Here is a 20,175-nt window from a genome sequence, read left to right on the forward strand (position 1 = left end):
GACATGCGATGCGTACTCGCGTATACCGCATCATTTTCATACATTTTTTTTTTATTCCGATTTTCGCCTCACATCTGCTCTTTTTTTTTCCTTTTGCCTAATTTCTTTCTCTCTTAATGTGTGTGCGTGTGCGTTTATTTTGTTTCTCTCATACGCTTAAGCGTAGGGGCGTGGAAATACTGATTTTTTACGCACCTTTATCTCTTCTGATCTTACCGCCTCCGTTTCTCTTTCTAACTCTCCCCTCCCCCTCCCCCACCACCCCCGCTCTTTCTCTCTCTCTATTTTTTTCATCCCGTTATGGCGCTTTTCTACAATTTCTTTTTTCTTGCGTTTCTCTCTCTCTCTCTCTCTCTCTCTCTCTCTCTCTCTCTCTCTCTCTCTCTCTCTCTCTCTCTCCATTCGCTGTTTTTCTTATCTAAGACACTGACAATTTTTTTTTACTTTCTGAACAATTCTCAAATTTATGTTTTGACCTCTCTCTCTCTCTCTCCAGTCTCTCTCTGGTCTCCAAAATCTCTCTCTCGCCTCCTCTCTCTCTCTCTCTCTCTTCTGATAGACTCCTCTGGTCTAAAGCAGGGCTCTACAAAACACCGAACTGTAACTTATCATTAGCCACTTATGGTATTATTTGGACCTACATAGTCATGGAAAATAAACTTGGGTGTACACTAAACGCTGTTTAAAGTCTTCACCAACGGTAAGAAAATCTACACATCATGCAGCTACCACGAGAGAACATTCTGTAGACATACCGAACAGAAATCAGTCTCTACTTCTTGCCTTAGCTAGCCGGCAGTTACCTCAGTCCCTCAAAAGGAGACTTCTAATCCTTGAGGAACCTCTCGGATTATCTTGCGCCCCTTTCTTCCAGGCAAAAGCAGACTCGGGGCAATGAAAAGGACAACCGGCTCCTTTCTCAGCCAAGCAGTAAAATAATCCCCTTTGGAGTTCAGTCCCTCTTTTGCAAGACTTGGGCTGAACCCTGACCTGTCCTCGTAGAAAAAAACGTATTCGCCTGAAGACGCATTGCAGACGATATTGCAAAGAAGCCGTCGGTCGCTCGCTGAGATTCTTTTGAGTTTTAGTTTTTAAATCTTTGTTTAATTTTTTTCTGCCTGCATTAGCTCTTCCTTAATCTTCTTAAATCTTTGCGCAGTCGTTATGTATTGCGTCATCGGTCTGAACTGCTTGAAGTTTTACTTCTCAGGCATCTGTATTAATCTGTATTGCTTTTTTGTTGTTCTTCGCCTTATCGTTATCACTAACATCATCAACTTCATACTTTCTCAGTGGTTAAAGTTCTACTATCCGGACATTACTCTTAAACTCCATAGTTTTCCGTCAACTAGCATGACTTTCAGGACGTAAGTATAAACGTATTTAAAGGAAATAGTTGTATCACTGAAAATTAAATTTTTAAGAAAACTTGAATCCATCCATCTGGGGCGACTGGTAGGGGGATGTGCAAGAAATCAGTTATTAATAATAAAAAAGTTATAAATACGAAAGAGATATGTAAATAAAGGTGCAAAGTCAAACACCTTTTAATTTCACCTGCCAGAAGCAACATCGTTTTCAGGACGTTGGATCACTTCCAGTATTCATCATGAGTTGTTTATTCCCCGGCAATCTTTTTTTTTCTTCATCCTTCATTTTCCGGTCTTTCTCGGGTTGCTCCTCCGCTGGCACCTGCATTGAAGAGATATGGAAAAACAACTTTGTAAGTATCGTTTAAATAATTTTTTTAAAAGCAGAAACGATTGGAAAGGGAAAAATATTTTCCTCTCCAGACCTTTTCAGTTTTCTCACCTATTTTCTGTTTATTGTTTTTGCTGGGACGCATTAACAAAAATCAGATTAGCTGTTGTAGTTTATACTTGAATATTAAAAAAATCAGATTGTCTGCTGTAGTTTATACTTGAATATTAAAAAAAAGATTGGCTGTTGTAGTTTATACTTGAATATTAACAGTTCACGCAAAACTATTGTTATGCAGTTATCATCAATAATATCATTAGTAGTGTCCCATCAATTACAGCTGTTAATAAGACATGTAGGCAATAGCGCCTCCTTCCTAAATATTATACATTATAATAATTATTAATATTTATTATTAATATTATTGGAAAAGAATGTCCTAATGTGAAACAGGGTATGCAGGACAAAGAGAACAAGTAACAAGATACAAGACAAAACGACTTTTCTGTAGAACAGCATATAATACTGCATGAAACATCTCAGCCACGGCTCTTGAAACTCTCAGCCGCAGCCACCGAAACTTAGAGCCCCGGCCAGGTTATGGCTAACTTTACCCTTAAATAAAATAAAAGCTACTGAGGAGGCTAGAGGGCTGCAATTTGGTACGTGTGATGACTGGAGGGCGGATGATCAACATACCACTTTGCAGCCCTGTGGCCTCAGTAGTTTTTGAAGATTTGGGGGCGGACACCCGCCCCCCAACCCCCCAACCCTCCATACCCAAAAAAAGTAAAGACGGACAGACAAATGGCCATCTCTTTAATGTTTTCTTTACAGAAAACTGAAACGAAAGCTAATTCAATAAAAATAAACACGCAAGTATGAGCCAGACCAATCAATGAAAAGTAAATGTTAAAGGACCATTGGCTTCAAGTACGATCGGTGATTTTACCTCGACCACGATATTTGCAACGCCAGTTTGCAATATAAAATGAGTGAAGATTCACCTTTGATGAAAGAAAATCTGTCCAAGCTTCCGATTACTCAGAACGCGGGATGATTTTTTTTTTCTTGCCCATTCTCAGACCGAAGCTGCGAATAATTACATGTAGGTTGCACTGCTAAAATCGAACAGATTTCAACTTGAACACTGTTGAATATAAATGGTGTGTACTAATCCTCCGCAATTTCGGTCTTAAAAAGGGGCAAGATAAAATAACATCGCTCATTCTAAGTGATTTCCAACATCGAAATATACCCTTGTATACATGTATATTCTATATATATATATATATATATTGTATATGTATATATGTATGTACCTTAAATAGCTTTAAACGAGTTCCATAATACAAATACATACACAATCACACACACATAATGATAATGGTGATATATATATATATATTATATATATATAATATATATATATGTGTGTGTGTGTGTGTGTGTGTGTGTGTGTGTGTGTGTGTGTGTGTGTCAGAATTGCTTTGGGCCTCGCTGCATAACTTATTTGAACTGACGTAAAAACATAACGATATTACTTCGAGCCCGGGAGCTAAATTTTCACTGATGGCCGTGACACTTACCGTAAAGGTAAAAGCATTTTAATGAGCGCTTCATAATGAAATGATGACGCAATAATATAAAAGGGCATATTTTCGTTTACTCGGGGAGTGAGCCTACAAGCTACTATGTTGTTGTTGTTGTTGTTGTTGCTGTTGTTGTTGTTCGTGTTGGAGATGTAGGAAAGGTTTGTGTAAGAGCCTAAAAAGTTCTGAAAAAGGTGTTTCGCGTTGAGTTAAAGATACAGGAATTTTAGGATGTTTTCATGATTTATTTATTAGAATAAAAATGTAAAAAATAATGTGTATGTCAAACCGTACGGAGCAATTATTTATAATACAATTGAGCCTATTTATTTTAATTTTCGATGGTGAAACAAGGCTCTACTTGACTGTAGATTTTAGCACGTTCCCCGAGTAAGCTGGAGGTCGGATCACGCCTTGTTAGACTGGTAGGGGTTCCTGATGTCGTAGGTGATGGTGAAATAAATGCATTGGCAAATGTTACAAATTTACAGTTAAAATAATGTTAATGCAGTTGATAATCATAGCTATGGTAGAATATCACAATGTTTACCAAGAAGTTAATAAAATAGAATATGGAATTTAGGCCAAAGGCCAAGCACTGGGACCTATGAAGTCATTCAGCGCCGAAAGGGAAATGGACAGTAAGAAGGTTGGAAAGGTGTGTAACAGGAGGAAAACCTCAATTGTTGGAGAGGGTGGACAGTCAGATGGAAGAAAGAAAATATGAACGGAGGTACAGTAAAAAAAAGAATGAGAGGGGTTGCAGCTAGGGCCGAATGAATGAATGAATGATTGGAAGTTCTCTGGCATCCTGACATCGAAGGTCATTGAAGCCGATATCGTTTATTATAAATAAAGAATAAAATATTCAATTAAAACCATAAAAACAAATATGTCATTATAAAAGTTAAATAGCTTTCAGAAGACCTGTCTCTTAAATAAATCTAAAAATGCCGCTAGCACTGTACGACACATCATGTCCAAGAATCTTGGCAAGGATGAACCTGCTATCCTCACCTCAAGCCTCAAACAGATATCTATTTCTTTCCGTGCTATAAGTGGGGCATTCAATCAACAAATGCCTCACTGTCAAAGGTGTCAAACAGTCGTCGCAATATGGTTGGTGTTGGTCAGCTAGTAGAAACTCATGTGTAATCCGAGTGTGACCAATTCGGAGACGACAAAGAGTAGTCTCCCACTTTCGGGGCATCACGTTATACTTCCAAGGGGATTTAGCATTCGTTATTCCTCTCATCTTATTATCAACTAAGCTATCCCAATGCTGTTGGCAATTATTATAAATAAATTTCTTAATTGTAGGTAAAAATTCATTACAGGGAATGGGATACCTTCTTGGTAGCAACTCAGCTGCAGCATTCTTTGCCAGTGAATCTGCCTCCTCATTTCCACACACACCCACGTGTGCCTGAACCCAACAAAATCGAACTGTTATACCTTTCAGACCAATAATAAAAAGCCACTCTAAAATCTTTAAAACGAAAGGGTTACTAAAATTAAAAACTTCTAAAGCTTGAAGGACTTCTTGCATCACTAAAAATGGTAAAATTGCTTTCCTCCTTTAATGCTATTTTCTCAATAGCGGTTAATATGCAATATAGTTCTGCAATAAATATGGAAGAAACTAGAATAAGTGCGCCTCTACAATAAAAAGAGCTATTATATACTCCAAATCCAACGCCAGCATCAGATTTGGAGCCATCTATATATATAAAAGTCGATTCCATACGTTCTTCGACATGTTCATGAAAGAGAGACCTGGCTTCTAATTCAATCATGTTCTTTTTTATACCAGAAAAATATTTACAAAAAGATATCTCTGGTAATTTCCATGGAGGGGTTGGTGATATCTAGCTAGGGGCCGAAGGAACGCTGCAAAGACCCTTGAGTCATGCCTACAGTGCACCGCGTGAGGTAAGTTAATAGCTCCGTTTTTAAGGTAATGTAATGAGAAGAGACTGGTAGTTACGGTGATGGCTACAATGACAGATGATAATGAGGATGTAGAAGAAAATGCCCACGACGTTGATGATAATCATGATATAATGATTAAGGAAAGTTGTCGTAAAGCTGATGATGGGATGGTGGCAATGAAAGAGATGGCCGCCACGATGATAATGATGATGATGATGAAAAGTACAATGACGATCTGGATGCTTTGTTAATGGGACTGGTGATGTTATTAACGGCAATAAAGTGAAACGATTACAATAATATTTATGATGACGTATGATGATGATGATGATGATGATAGTGGCCATGCAAATGACAATGCCAATAATGACTATACGGTCATTATGGCAACCAAATCGAAGTGGTTACCAGAGAGTATGACAACTCATATAGTGACGGCGTGACGGCGACAATGAACGAGACCACCGCTACGATGATCATGGTGATAATGACGCGGATATCGACGTAGACAACAGCACAGCTGCAAAATGACACTGTGTAAAAATCTGGTCATCCCAGAGATGGGCATTTTCTGTGACGTCTGACTGATGGCGGTCACAATGGGAGACTCCGGCCATTGTCTCCCTGGCCCCATCGCTTCTGTGTTTCCCATTCTCGTCATGGGACCTCTTAACAGTCTTGCAGATGAAAAAGTGGGGCGGTGGGGGGGAGTGAGTGGGCTGGAGGGTATAGGGCCTGTAGTTCACTACCTTTTCGCTAAATATTCGTCGCGGTTTTTGCATAGTATACCCGGACCAGGGACCCAGGGAGACAAAAACGCCACGGGGCTCATTATCCGGCTGCGAACAGGAGCGCGAAGGTATTATTCATGTGGGGTCGCAGGTTAGGCCCTTATTATCCTATTGTCCGGGGGCGGCCGGTGCGCCAAAAATTGCAAATCAGGGCCACCTCACTTTTTTTTTTCCGTTGTAAACATACCCGGGTCTCTGGTGTCGACCCGAAAGAGCTTTTGAAACTGGAACTCTCGCACCACAGAATACTGGGCGGGGACTGGTGATGTTTTGAATTAGCTATTGAAACAATTTTAAGCGAAGTCTCCTTTATGAATTCAGTCGAAAACTTCATCTCTTCGTCCTTGAACATGTTTTTTTTTTTTTTTTTTTTTTTGTCTTTAAAGCACACTTGTGAAAAACAATTTTAAGCGAAGTCTCCTTTATGAATTAGCTCGAAAACTTCATCTTTTCCTCCTTGAACTTCCTATTTTTGTTCTCTCTGTCTGTCTGTCTGTCTTTAAAGCACAGTGTGTGAGAACCCCAACCAAAGCAGGTATGCCCAACGACAACAGGTGTGTTTTGGTCCCGAGGTCTGGGGCGACGGTCGTGGGGCCTCCTCCCCAGAGTTATGCCCCGAAAGAAGGCCGATGCCGATTCCGATGCCCCGTGCGAACCTCAGCAACATTCCCAAGACATGGGCTTCTGGTAGGACGGGGTCGGGGGAGGCAATGGGACCCTTTGGGGCTTAGACGGGTATGGTTATTGAGGATAGGCTTACAATGTATAGCCCCAGGGAGTGGAGGGGAACTTTTTGCAATGGTTTTGTGCAACATGTTATGGCAACGGCCTGTCAGGATTTTTGCCCTACGTGACTTCAGTGCAGGCTAGGCTGTGCTTATGGCACAGGGCGTATATACCCACAGTGCAGCCTCGGCCTTAGGTGTGTGAACAGCGAAGGATCATCTTCTCACTTCGGGCAGGATGTCGTCTGAATCCTCTGCCTCCTTCGGGGATGACTTCTTCTCAGGTGAAGGATATTTTGAGGAATACAGGAAGTTATTCAAGGATACTATTTCCTAGGATTTTTTGCATCTCCAGCGCAAAGGACTGTTTCTCAGATTGTGCTGATGTCTTGAAGGTGTGCAGGTAATATATAGTATATCTTCTGAAGTCCAGATGTAAAGTATAGTAAAAGATCCGAGCTTATTTTTTTTGATAGCTATGAACTAATAGCACAGTGATATTATACGTAAATTATGCTTTCTTTAATCTAACTATAATCCAAAATACACACATTATATATATTTATAAATATAATATATCATAAATAATATATATACATATATAGTATATATATATATATATATATATAGATATATATATATAGATATCTATATCTATCTATATCTATCTATATATATATATATATATATCTATTTATATATATATATATATATATATATATATATATATATATATATATATATACTATATATATATTATATATGATATATATATATAATATATATATATATGTATATATATAATATATGTAATGATATATATATATATATATATATATATATATATCATATATACTATATATGTATATATATATATATTATATCTATATATATATATATATATATATATATTTTATATATATATAATATATATATATTCTTTTTAAACAGTAAGAAATTAAATTTGATATATACAAGGAACGCTTGATTTGCACAAGTGATGATGTATACAAAATAGTTTGCTTAAATTATACTTGATCTCACCGTTACACATTTCTGCTCATGTGCCCCTTGACAGATATTTTCCTATTTTTCCTGAATCACTTTGTTTACTCATTTCCTCTCTCACTCGCCCCCCCCCCTCCACTTGCACAAAGTAATTCTTCCCCCCACCCCCCAACCACTTGTACGTTGTAATAACTCATAGGAAAAAGTTGCGCAAGGATGCATATTTATTTAAAGAATAATAATCTCTGGTGGCTGAAATCAACAGAATGAGAGTGAGAGTTCAGGAATGATTTCACTGCATTCAAGTGTCAAGTCCAGGAGGAAAAAAGAGAGAGACGGCTGAGAAATATCAAGAGGATTATTCGTTGCAATCATGATAATATTGCAGACGGAAAGATTAAGACTATTAGGTATATAATGACGATTTTTACGAAGGAAAATTTTCAAACTGAATGAGCTTGATAATCGCCATGACATTTCCGAAGACTTCACTAATGATTATCACACTAATAGCAATAATCACGACGATGAAGAAACAAAAGCGGAAATCGTGATAACGCTGATGATATTACATATTGTTAAATACTGACAATTGACGAGATATTCTGACTTGTTTACCCGGCAGCCTGTTAAGCAAAACATTGCTTCCTCCTACCGAGTTGGACGGGGTTTTTTAATCTTGTCACCTGTAGGTATCACCTGTAGGTACCTGGCTGTCCTAGAGAGATTATTGAGGAAGCCTTCTTTAAGCTTTGGCGGAGGTATATATATATATATATATATATATATATATATATATATATATATATATATATATATATATATACACGCTCACTCTATGACACTAGCGGACCCAGAAAAATTTCATGGAGGGGTCACGAATTTTCATGTTATAATATCTGTATATATTATATATGATATATATATATATATATATATATATATATTTATATATATATATTATTATTATTAATTATTATTATTATTATTATACGTTAACATCAAATCCTGACGGTAGTAAACTAATGTTATTGTTATCCATCTACTTTAAAACATAAAAAAAAATAAAAAAAAACATAAACGATGGATAAATAACAAATTCACAATCAGTAGATGAATACTTAAGGATCTGTCAGACAGAGAATGGCTTAACAATATAAAAATTAATTTTTTTAAATATATTAAAGAAAAAATTGCTTCTTGAGGGAATTTTCGATAATTTTGACATTAAACTTTCAAAATAGAATCTCTTAGTAGTCCTTGGAGCACTAGTTAACTTTTGGGGGTGGGGGTGGGGGCGAGAGGGAGGCGAGACCTGGGCACGGACCCCCCCCCCCCCATAAAAAATAGTGAAGAAACAATGATATTGAAGAATTAGAGAATAACAAAATGAGAAATATAAAAATGGGTAAGAAATAAAAAGAATTATTATTGAAATAAAAAAAAACTTTCGAGGAAAATAATATTAATAATCATAATAATAATACTAATAATAATAATGATAATCATAATAATAATGATAATGGATTCGGCATTCTCAGATAGAACAGGCGATTGCTGTTCATTTCATTAATTTTTTACTGAATAGTTTATATGATAGTATATATTATATATATATATATATATATATATATATATATATATATATATATATATATATATGTATATATATTATATATGTGTGTGTGTGTATTATACATATATATATATATGTATAATACACACACACACATATATAATATATATATATATATATATATATATATGTATATACACACACACATATATATAATATATATACATATATATATATATATATATATATATATATATATATATATAAACATATCTATTCATGTAAAAATTATGAAAATGAACAGCAATCGCCTGTTCTATCAGAGAATGCCGAATCCATTATCATTATTATTATGATTATCATTATTATTATTATTATTAGTATTATTATTATGATTATTAATATTATTTTCCTCGAAAGTTTATTTCAATAATAATTCTTTTTTATTTCTTACCCATTTTTATATTTCTCATTTTGTTATTCTCTAAATCTTCAATATCATTGTTTCTTCACTATTTTTATGGGGGGTGGGGCACATGCCAAGGTCTCGCCTCCCTCGCCCCACCCCCAAAAATTAACTAGTGCTCCAAGGACTACTAAGAGATTCTATTTTGAAAGTTAATGTCAAAATTATCGAAAATTCCCTCAAGAAGCAATTTTTTCTTTAATATATTTAAAAAATTAATTTTTATATTGTTAAGCCATTCTCTGTCTGACAGATCCTTAAGTATTCATCTACTGATTGTGAATTTGTTATTTATCCATCGTTTATGTTTTTTTTTATGTTTTAACGTAGAGGAATAACAATAACATTAGTTTACTACCGTCAGGATTTGATGTTTAACGTATAATAATAATAATAATAATAATAATAATAATAATAATAATAATAATAATAATAATAATAATAATAATAATAATAATAATAATAATAAGATGGATAAGTATCAAGATCTGAAAATAGAAATAAAACGGATATGGGATATGCCAGTGGAAATTGTACCCATAATCATAGGAACACTAGGCACGATCTCAAGATCCCTGAAAAGGAATCTGGAAAAACTAGAGGCTGAAGTAGCTCCAGGACTCATGCAGAAGAGTGTGATCCTAGAAACGGCGCACATAGTAAGAAAAGTGATGGACTCCTAAGGAGGCAGGATGCAACCCGGAACCCCACACAATAAATACCACCCAGTCGAATTGGAGGACTGTGATAGAGCAAAAAAAAAAAAAAAAAAAAAAAAAGAAAGAAAGAAAAAAAAAGAAAAAAATAATAATATTACGTAGCATGAATCTTGAAATGGAGACAAACAAACACAGTTTCAAATATAGGTACAAATATATATCTATTTTTTAATATATATTTGAATCCATACACAACCGTGAATTATTTCTCGAATAATAATAATAATAATAATAATAATAATAATAATAATAATAATAATAATAATAATAATAATAATAATAATAAAAATAATAATAATAATAATTTTAGATGCATGGGAAGAATCTCAATAGACGGTTAAATTTTAGGATAAAAATAATTCAGGTACTTTTCAATTCTAGATAGCTCGCAAACCAAATAAAAATTTAATAAAATAGAATAAATAAATAATAAAACAAAAACTGCATTCCTCGACGGTTAGAGTTGAGAACAACGAAAATAAAGACCACAAAATGGATTATCCAAAAATTTATTTCTGAAAATTTTTTTTGGAAAATGTTCTTCATCGGGCCAGAAAAAAAAGTAAAAAATGCGCAGAAGTTTCTTCGGCGCGATCGAGTTTTATATACAGCGCATAATGCTGTATAAAACCGTCAACCGTGACCACAAGCAGCATCTTCAATTGCTCACCAGATGCGGCAGAGTGAGGGTGCGTCCCATGATTCCGGAGAGCGCTTGCCAGATGCACACGATTTATGGGTAACTTTAACCTTGAATGAAATACTACCTACTTAGGCTAGAGGGCTGGAATTTGATATGCTTGATGATTGGAAGGTGGATGATCAACATACCAATTTGCAACCTTCTAGCCTCAGTAGTTTATGAGATCTGTATGGCTAAGTTTAACATTAAATAAAATAAAATAAAAAACTACTAAGGCTAGAGGGCTGCAATTTGGTATGTTTGATGATTGGAAGGTGTATGATCAACATACCAATTTGCAACCTTCTAGCCTCAGTAGTTTATAAGATCTGTGTGGCTAACTTTAACCTTAAATGAAATAAAAACTACTGAGGCTAGAGGGCTGCAAGATTATAAGATCTGAGGGCAGGAATAGTTTTCTTTTACAGAAAACTGAAAAGGTGCCTCGTTCATGCCATTTTCGCTCGGAAAAACAGCCATCCCTCTTCGGTAACCGAAATGAAAGTAGCAATGGATGATTGCCACGCCAGATAATCCTTCGTCACTCATTAATTAGGCCGAATGAATCTGACTAACGCAGATGAATAACGCAAAGTCTGACGAATTTTCAAAAATTGTTTTTTGATGAGCAGTCGACAGCTGGTACAAAATTCAGGTGATGTCATTAACGAACTCCTCTCTGATAAAAGGTTTCTAGGTGGGATTTTTTTTTTGTTTGTTTTTCCGTCCAAGTCTCTCTCTCTCTCTCTCTCTCTCTCTCTCTCTCTCTCTCTCTCTCTCTCTCTCTCTCTCTCTCTCTCTCTCTCTCTCTTTTAAAGTAATTATTTTGAGGCTTTGTCTTTTTAAGGTGCCGGGAACTGCGAGTCGTGTCGGGAATTGACAGCTTATAGTTTGAAGAGCGTGGTTAGGTCTCAAGTTTTATATTCTTATTTCTTTCTGATAGTTGTTTGGAGACATTTTTCTTGCAATGTTAAGGGGTTATTCAGAGATTGAGAGAGAAAAGAAGAAGAGGAGGAGGAGGACGAGATAGGAAAACTGGAGGAGGAGAAGTAGAGGATAGGAAAACTTTTAAGAAGTCCGTATATTATTTCTAGATATATCAGTCTCTCTCTCTCTCTCTCTCCAAAGTCTTGTGAGTCATACATAAGTTTCACCTTCTTTTATCCATCCGCAGGATATGATTAGAATAATATGGGGGATGTTAAATTGCTGTGGCATCTGATCTGATTTATTTTTTGTTTGATCTTTTGGAAACCAAATATCAAAATGTCACTGTGTCTATGACAATATTTTTTTTAAAGACACGTTTACACTCGAAAAAATTGCATTTGATATATATTAAACAATTACTATTTACCTTTCTCTACACCTATGTCTATTCTGACCTATTTATTCTTTCGTGTATGCATTTTATTTTTAATCTTTTGATTTTTGGGGTAATTTAGTCGACTAGACCTTACAGCATAAGAAGCACAATGTCGAATTTTAATTGCAATTTTGACTTATTTCGTCTTTCGTGATGTGCATTTTTTAAAATCTTAATTTTGGGCTAATGTTACGAGTACTTTTAAAATGGGCCAAGATGTAAATACCATTACTCTAGTTAGTTTGTTCGACAGTCTGGCCACATAACTTTCCAATATATATCTGATAACGCTAAAGAAATACTAATACTTACCGTAAAGCGGCTATTTTCATTGAAGTCTATGTGGTCCGTAATATTACAAATATATCAACAATGGAATAAAGTAATTTCCTTGATTTCATCATTAACAAGTTCTCGTATAAATATGCAGTTCGAGACGAAAGAGGGTTAATCTGATAAAATATATTTCAGTGAGTCATATCAAAAGATTTGGTAATGTGGCAGAGCCCGTTAAAGCAGGTTGCAATTTTTTAATTTGAGTTACTTTAAAAAAAAAATTGATAATATGTCAAAGCAGGTTGTACTTGATAGTTTGATAGGTCGAGTCATATTAATAAATTGATAACATGGCAAAGCAGGTTGCAATTGATACTTTGAGTCATATTAAAAAATTTATAACATGGCAAAGCAGTTTGATATTGATTGTCTGAGTTATATAAAAAATCTATAACATGACAAAGCAGTTTACAATTGAGTGTCCGAGTCATATTAGAAAATTTGATAACATGGCAAAACAGGTTGCAAGGTTGCAATTGATACTTTGAGTCCATGTATATAATTTATTTGCCATTTTGATTTTCACTTATTAATCAATACATGTTACGCTGTCACAATTCCACCAACAGCGAGCATGCAATACATCGTGGAGTAGCAGAGGGCGAGATTAGGGTTTCTCTTTAAGAGGGAGAGATAAGAAATATAGCGTACAAGTTTAACTTCGAATAAAATCCGTGTAAAAAAAAAAAAAAAAAAAAAAAAAAAAAAAAAAAACAAAAAAAAAAAAAAAAAAAAAAAAAAAAAACTAAGCAATCACACTGCAAAGATAAATTTCATCAGGACACAATCGTCACCAGTACCCGTTTCTGTTGCAACTGCAGTATCCCCGGGCTGTCATTGCATTGCCTATTCTGAACACAGACATACATATACATACATACACACACACACACACACACACCACACACATATATATATATATATATATATATATATATATATATATATATATATATATATATATATATATAAGTATATATATCACGTATAACTGAATCACGGAAGTTTGGAACGTGATAAATGCATAAACAAAGGTATAAGCCACGAAGGAAAGTGAAACACTGGAGTAGCTGCAAGATCTTTCGACTCAACGTCCTTTACATAGGATCTTGCAGCTACGCCCCAGTATTTTAATTTCCTCCGTGGCTTATACCTTTATTTATATATATAGTACGTATAACTGAATCACGAAAGTTTGGAACGTGATAAATCCATAAATAAAGGTATAAGTCACGAAGGAAAGATAAACAACGGAGTGTTTATCTTTCCTTCGTGGCTTATAACTTTTTTTATACTATATATAGTACATACATACCATTGTCGCAGTTCAGATACTAAGACAAATTCAATTGAATATATCTAAATAAAGAGGAAAGCTAACTTGATTCTTTGGAATTAGGGAAAAATTTATTCAATGTTAGAAAAAATTCCAAGGCACTTCATCCACAGTTGCATTACTTTGTTCAAGTAATGGCATAAATTTACGCTGTCTTTGAAATACTTCATCTCCGATTAATCAATAAAAAATTTTCATTTATTTTACTCTCTGTGTTGCTACTTCTGGGTATCTCCAAAATGTAAAAATCAGGGCGGTACGTAACGTCCACGTCTCGAGCTTCTTTTATAATAACCAATTCATATATTTAAACTTTCCTCCTCCTGGTTGCCCGTGCCGTCGGCCTCGGTATGAAAATACTCCAAAAAACGAATGAAGTAATAAAATAGTCATTGTAGTGAGTCTTCAAGATAACGGCATCACGAATAACGCTAAAAACAGTCATTATGACGAAAATAATTATTTGCGTGTCTACATTAACTCCGCCCTATCCTGAAGGCATGACTGAGAGAGAGAGAGAGAGAGAGAGAGAGAGAGAGAGAGATTGTAACAACGAATAGAGTTATTATTTGTGTATCTACAATGACGACACGCCCCAAACTGAAAGAACGAGAGAGAGAGAGAGAGAGAGAGAGAGAGAGAGAGAGAGAGAGAGAAGCGTGGGGTCTGGGAAGGGTGCCAGCCTCAGGGAGGGAGGGAGGGAGGGAGGGAGGAGGGAGGATGGAGGGAGGGAGGGAGGGAGGGGCGGAAGGGGCGATGATAAGCTTGTGCATGTGCGCCTCTTTTTTACTGCATGATTCTCCCCCTTCGCATACCAACAAAGACCGTGTGCATGAAGTCGACTGCTAGAGCATGCTTGAGCGGTGTTACAAAAAAAAAAAAAAAAAAAATACACCGGGGTATTTGAATGTAAAGCTCATGAATACATGCACTTCGCTGCGGTGATAGCAGGTGTATTTTGTGCCTGCCTGCCTGCCTGCCTGCCTGCTTGCTTGTGCGTGCGCTTGCATGAAGTGCATGGGAGGCTCGGCCATCCTAGATAACAAGTGCGCAATTAGAGCGTCATCTCTCTCTCTTCCGAGACTGCCATCTTTATCATACGGTCCGTCCCATACTTATTAGCAGCCGTATGAAATATGCCCGAGACGGGAATAAAATATAAGGGGGGCGACAGAAGCCCCCAAGAATATACACACGGAAAGAGAGACATCAAACTTTGAATAGGCTCACAGCCTCTCTCTCTCTCTCTCTCTCTCTCTCTCTCTCTCTCTCTCTCTCTCTCTCTCTCTCTCTCTCGGGATGATGATATAGGAAATAAAGGCGGGGAAAAAGGCCCCTTTTTTTTCCCAGGGAAATGAAATGTAATATTCAAACAATCAAATTGACGTGAAAATGTATGTCCCTCGGGATATTACTGGTGTTAGGGCATTGCTCATACATTGGGATAATATATTTGGGAGGTTATTCCCTACTTTTTTTTTTTTTTTTTTTTTTTGACTGGAGGTAAAATTCAGTTTATATTGATTTTAAGCTTTTTTTAAAATTCTCGGCTTTTACTAAGAGCTGTTCCTCTTTTTTCTCTCTCTCTTTCTCTCTTAATGTCTTTGGCAGAAACTGTTCTCCTTGCTCTCTCTCTCTCTCTCTCTCTCTCTCTCTCTCTCTCTCTACCTATCAGTTTATCTGTCCAACAATATGTAGCGCTTCCTTTTAATGTTTACTGAAAGCTAGACCTCTCTCTCTCTCTCTCTCTCTCTCTATATTAAGTCTAACACCATTTAGTTTTTAATGTTTACTAAAAGCTGTACCTCTCTCTCTCTCTCTCTCTCTCTCTCTCTCTCTCTCTCCGTTTTTAAAACGCCCTCTTTTCCACTCTCATCATTTCTACTTATTAATTTTTGCAAAACACTGACTCTCTCTCTCTCTCTCTCTCTCTCTCTCTCTCTCTCTCTCTCTCTCTCTCTCTCATCGTCTTCATCTCTATCCAGCGCAGAAGAAAACTTTTTAGAAAAATTAAGTTTCCAAATGAACTCTTCACTACAATTATCACCCCCATCTCACAACGCATTAAAAAAAGCAAAAAAAGCAAAAAAAAAAAAAAAGAACCTATCACAAGCGTAATCCTCCATCGTAGGCGCCTCTGGCCGGCAAGAAAATCAACATTGTTTTAATTAAGATGAAACTTACAGATTTCAACGAGCTGCTTCGACCAGCCATTAAGAGATCTCTCGTCGATAATATTACCTCAATTAACTCCCTTGCTGGAGACCGCCGAGGGGCGTTTCTTGCTTATCGGCGCCCAATTGCAATTAGGATTTATAATCATTCGCAATTAAGAGTTCTAATTAACGCTTGGCAGATTATATAATCCAAGGCCCTGTTAGTAAATAGGATGATAACAGTGATAACAAAATGGTTGGTCTTAACCAGAGGCGATTTTTTTTATGTATTATAGTCTCGAGTACGTCTGTGCTATATGGAATGAACGCCATTTTGATTGAAGTCTCTCTCTCTCTCTCTCTCTCTCTCTCTCTCTCTCTCTCTCTCTTTTCCCTTGTTCACTTCCTATACTCCTCTCTGTCCATATTTCCCTTCCCCCCCCCCCCCCCCCCTCTCTCTCTCTCTCTCTCTCTCTCTCTCTCTGTCCGTTTTTCTTTCTGTCTATTCTCTCTGCTCTGCTCTCTCTTCCTTCTTTTCTCTTTCTCTGACTCTGTCTCTCTCCTTGTTCTCTTTCTCTACTCCTCTCTGTCCTTATTTTCCTCCTCCTCTCTCTCTCTCTCTCTCTCTCTCTCTCTCTCTCTCTCTCTCTCTCTCTCTCTCCTACGTTTTCCAGCTTTCATAAACTCAAGTCTAAATCTATGTTGCTAACATTAGCTTCAGCAATTTTTTTTCTGCATTATGCTGGGGAAATTCTAAAATGCCCCGTGAATTTCAATTACATTTACGTTGTTGCTGCTCTGCTCTGCTTTCCTGGTATATGCGTAAAGGACGATTGAATGTTCGCGTTGCAAACACAAAGACACATAAGTATTTATATATATATATATATATATATATATATATATATATATATATATATATATATATATATTAAATATATTTATATATCCATGTATATATACATATATGTACCTGGGGTATAAATAGGTTATGGATTATACTTTATAGATTTAATTTTTAGCAGGGACTTATCGTAATAAAAAAATATATGATCTTAATCACCAAATGCAGCCATTGACTCTTCATCACCTGTTCAACTTAGACTGATTAAGCTTAGTCTATCGTCAGTTGTGCCAAGTGAAGTGTCAGACATGTCTGATAAACACTGCACAAAGAAGATGAGTCAGGAAAATATAATAGATCTCTAAAATGTGCGATCAGAAGAACTATAGACATTAGGAAGGGAAATATGAGGAATTAAAAAAAGGCGCTGATTAGCCTGTTAGATTCATCGACAAAAAAAAAAAAAAAAACTGGATTTTTTCGCAAGTTAACACTTACAAATACTGAGCTGCGGTATTTACTTGAAATTAGTTAGCAGGTACATTTATATGCGCATAAATACACGCACAGATACGCACACACACGATATATATATATATATATATATATATATATATATATATATATATATATATTATATATAAAGGCAAATGCCACAAAGGAAAATGGGAAATAAATGAGTGGTAGCTAGACCTATCGACAAGCGGTCCTTTGCTAGCAACTAGCAGTCTGCTAGTAGCCAAGGACGCTATGTCGAAAGGCCTAGCAATCACTCCCTTGTTTTAATTTTTCCTTCGTGGCATTTGTCTTTATTTATACATTCATCACGTTCCATATCTTCATGATTCAGTTATACATACATACATATTCATATATATACTATACGTATATATAGTTTGTGTATGCGTTTATTCATAAAACAGGTGGATGGAATAACATTAGAAAAACGCCTACCAGTCTCTTCGTATCGTATGTTGATAAAAATATATTAATTTAAAATTGACTGCTGTATGTAACCCCACATACTGGCGTTGCTATCACGATGGTCAGCGCTGTAAACAATTTGAAAAGAAACTGTTTAAGAGCAACAATACATTTCCGTTACGTCTCTTTTGTTCTTGAAATTGTTCCATAAACTATTTTTAAAATAAAAGTAGTCCATCTATTTGTACTTCTGCGTCGAAGCATTCATTCCCTAATTATTTTGGGTAAAATGAAACGTCAAAGGTTTTAATCATATAGGCTAGACAGGAGGTTATCTAACGACTCGGAATATTTATGTATTTATGAGCAGAAGTGTGCTTCAATATCTGACGCTTTTTCTGTGGCGCTTTGTTGGGCTGATTTATCGCAGAACTCCAGTTGCCATTATGAATTATTCTCGTAATAATTGGTAATAAAAGGTCAAGTGTTGGAAAGAGAGAGCGAGAGAAGAGGAAAAAAAATTTATATTTCTTACCTACATGTATGCATGTAGATAGAGTTGTAGATGTTCAAAGACAGAAAGCTTATGAGTTTTATGTATATACGTATATATATGCATATATACTATATACATACATGTTTATATATAATCATATGTTTATAAGTGTGTATAATCTAATATAGATAAATAATTATAATAATATAATATATATAATATATAGTATTATATATATATATAATATATATATATATATACTATTACATAACAATATATATTGATATATTTATTAAGATATATATATTATATGTTATTACATAAAATATATATTTATATATAATATCTTTATATACAAATATATATATATATAATATCCATTATACAATATATATATATATATATCATATATATAAATATATATATATATATGATATATATATATGATATATATATATATATATAATATACATATATATAGATATGTATATAATATATATATAAATATATATATATATAGTATATATATATATATATATATCTATATATAGATCGCAGACAGTCATCCGCTATACCTAGCTATATGTATACACAGATACAACCATATTATTGGTATTACATAAATATTATAATATATAGTTATATGTATATATATACATTAAATATAATTATATAATATATATATTATATATTAAAACTTATATATGTAGATATACTAAATACATATGATATATATATTTAGATATATATATATATATAATATATATTATATTCTATATATTAATATATATATATATTATATATATACAACAGTGTTATATAGAGATATTATCTATATATAATACATACATAATATATGTATACACAGTACATAACAGTTAATTATTACATTAAAATATTATATTAAATAATATATCTGTAATATATATACATATAATTGGTATATAGTTATATCATATATATAGATATTATATATATATATTACCATAATTACATTAAATATAATACCCAATATTATTTTTAAAATTTTTTTTTATAATATAATATATATAAATATAATTATATATATATAATATCTATACTATATACTACAATATATATTATGTATTAAACAGATACATACAGTATATGTATTACATAAAATGATTATAAATAGATATATGTATATATATACATTATATATATAATATATAATATATATTAATATATATTATCGATATATATAAATATATATAGATAGATAGATATAGATATATATTAATATAGATAGAGATAGATATATCTATATATATATATATATATATATATATATATTCTATAATATTATATATATATACATATCTAGATATATATATATATATAGATCTTATATATATATATATAATATTATAATATATCTATAATATATAGACACATATATAACCCAAATCACTTATTACCCATACAGGATCTCTTTTTGTCTTTTTTTCAGAAATAAAAAGATAAATTTGTAGTATAAACATTTTACAGAGGGATTTATTTGGCT

The 20,175-nt window shown here is 34.1% G+C and overlaps 1 protein-coding gene across 12 annotated transcripts in view; it reads right to left on the bottom strand.

Moving 5' to 3' along the window:
• Positions 1-20,175, bottom strand: part of LOC135202253 (uncharacterized) — a 1,045,919-nt gene that overhangs the window by 28,876 nt on the left and 996,868 nt on the right. For 11 of the 12 annotated variants that reach the window (XM_064231542.1, XM_064231547.1, XM_064231544.1 and 8 more), the window contains one exon: positions 1,545-1,692. The gene's annotated coding sequence lies outside the window, so the exon portion shown is untranslated. The remainder of the gene's footprint in view (positions 1-1,544; positions 1,693-20,175) is intronic. The other variant, XM_064231535.1, reaches the window with a different exon arrangement.

Source organism: Macrobrachium nipponense, chromosome 30, assembly GCF_015104395.2.
Source record: "Macrobrachium nipponense isolate FS-2020 chromosome 30, ASM1510439v2, whole genome shotgun sequence".
Taxonomy (NCBI): domain Eukaryota; kingdom Metazoa; phylum Arthropoda; class Malacostraca; order Decapoda; family Palaemonidae; genus Macrobrachium; species Macrobrachium nipponense.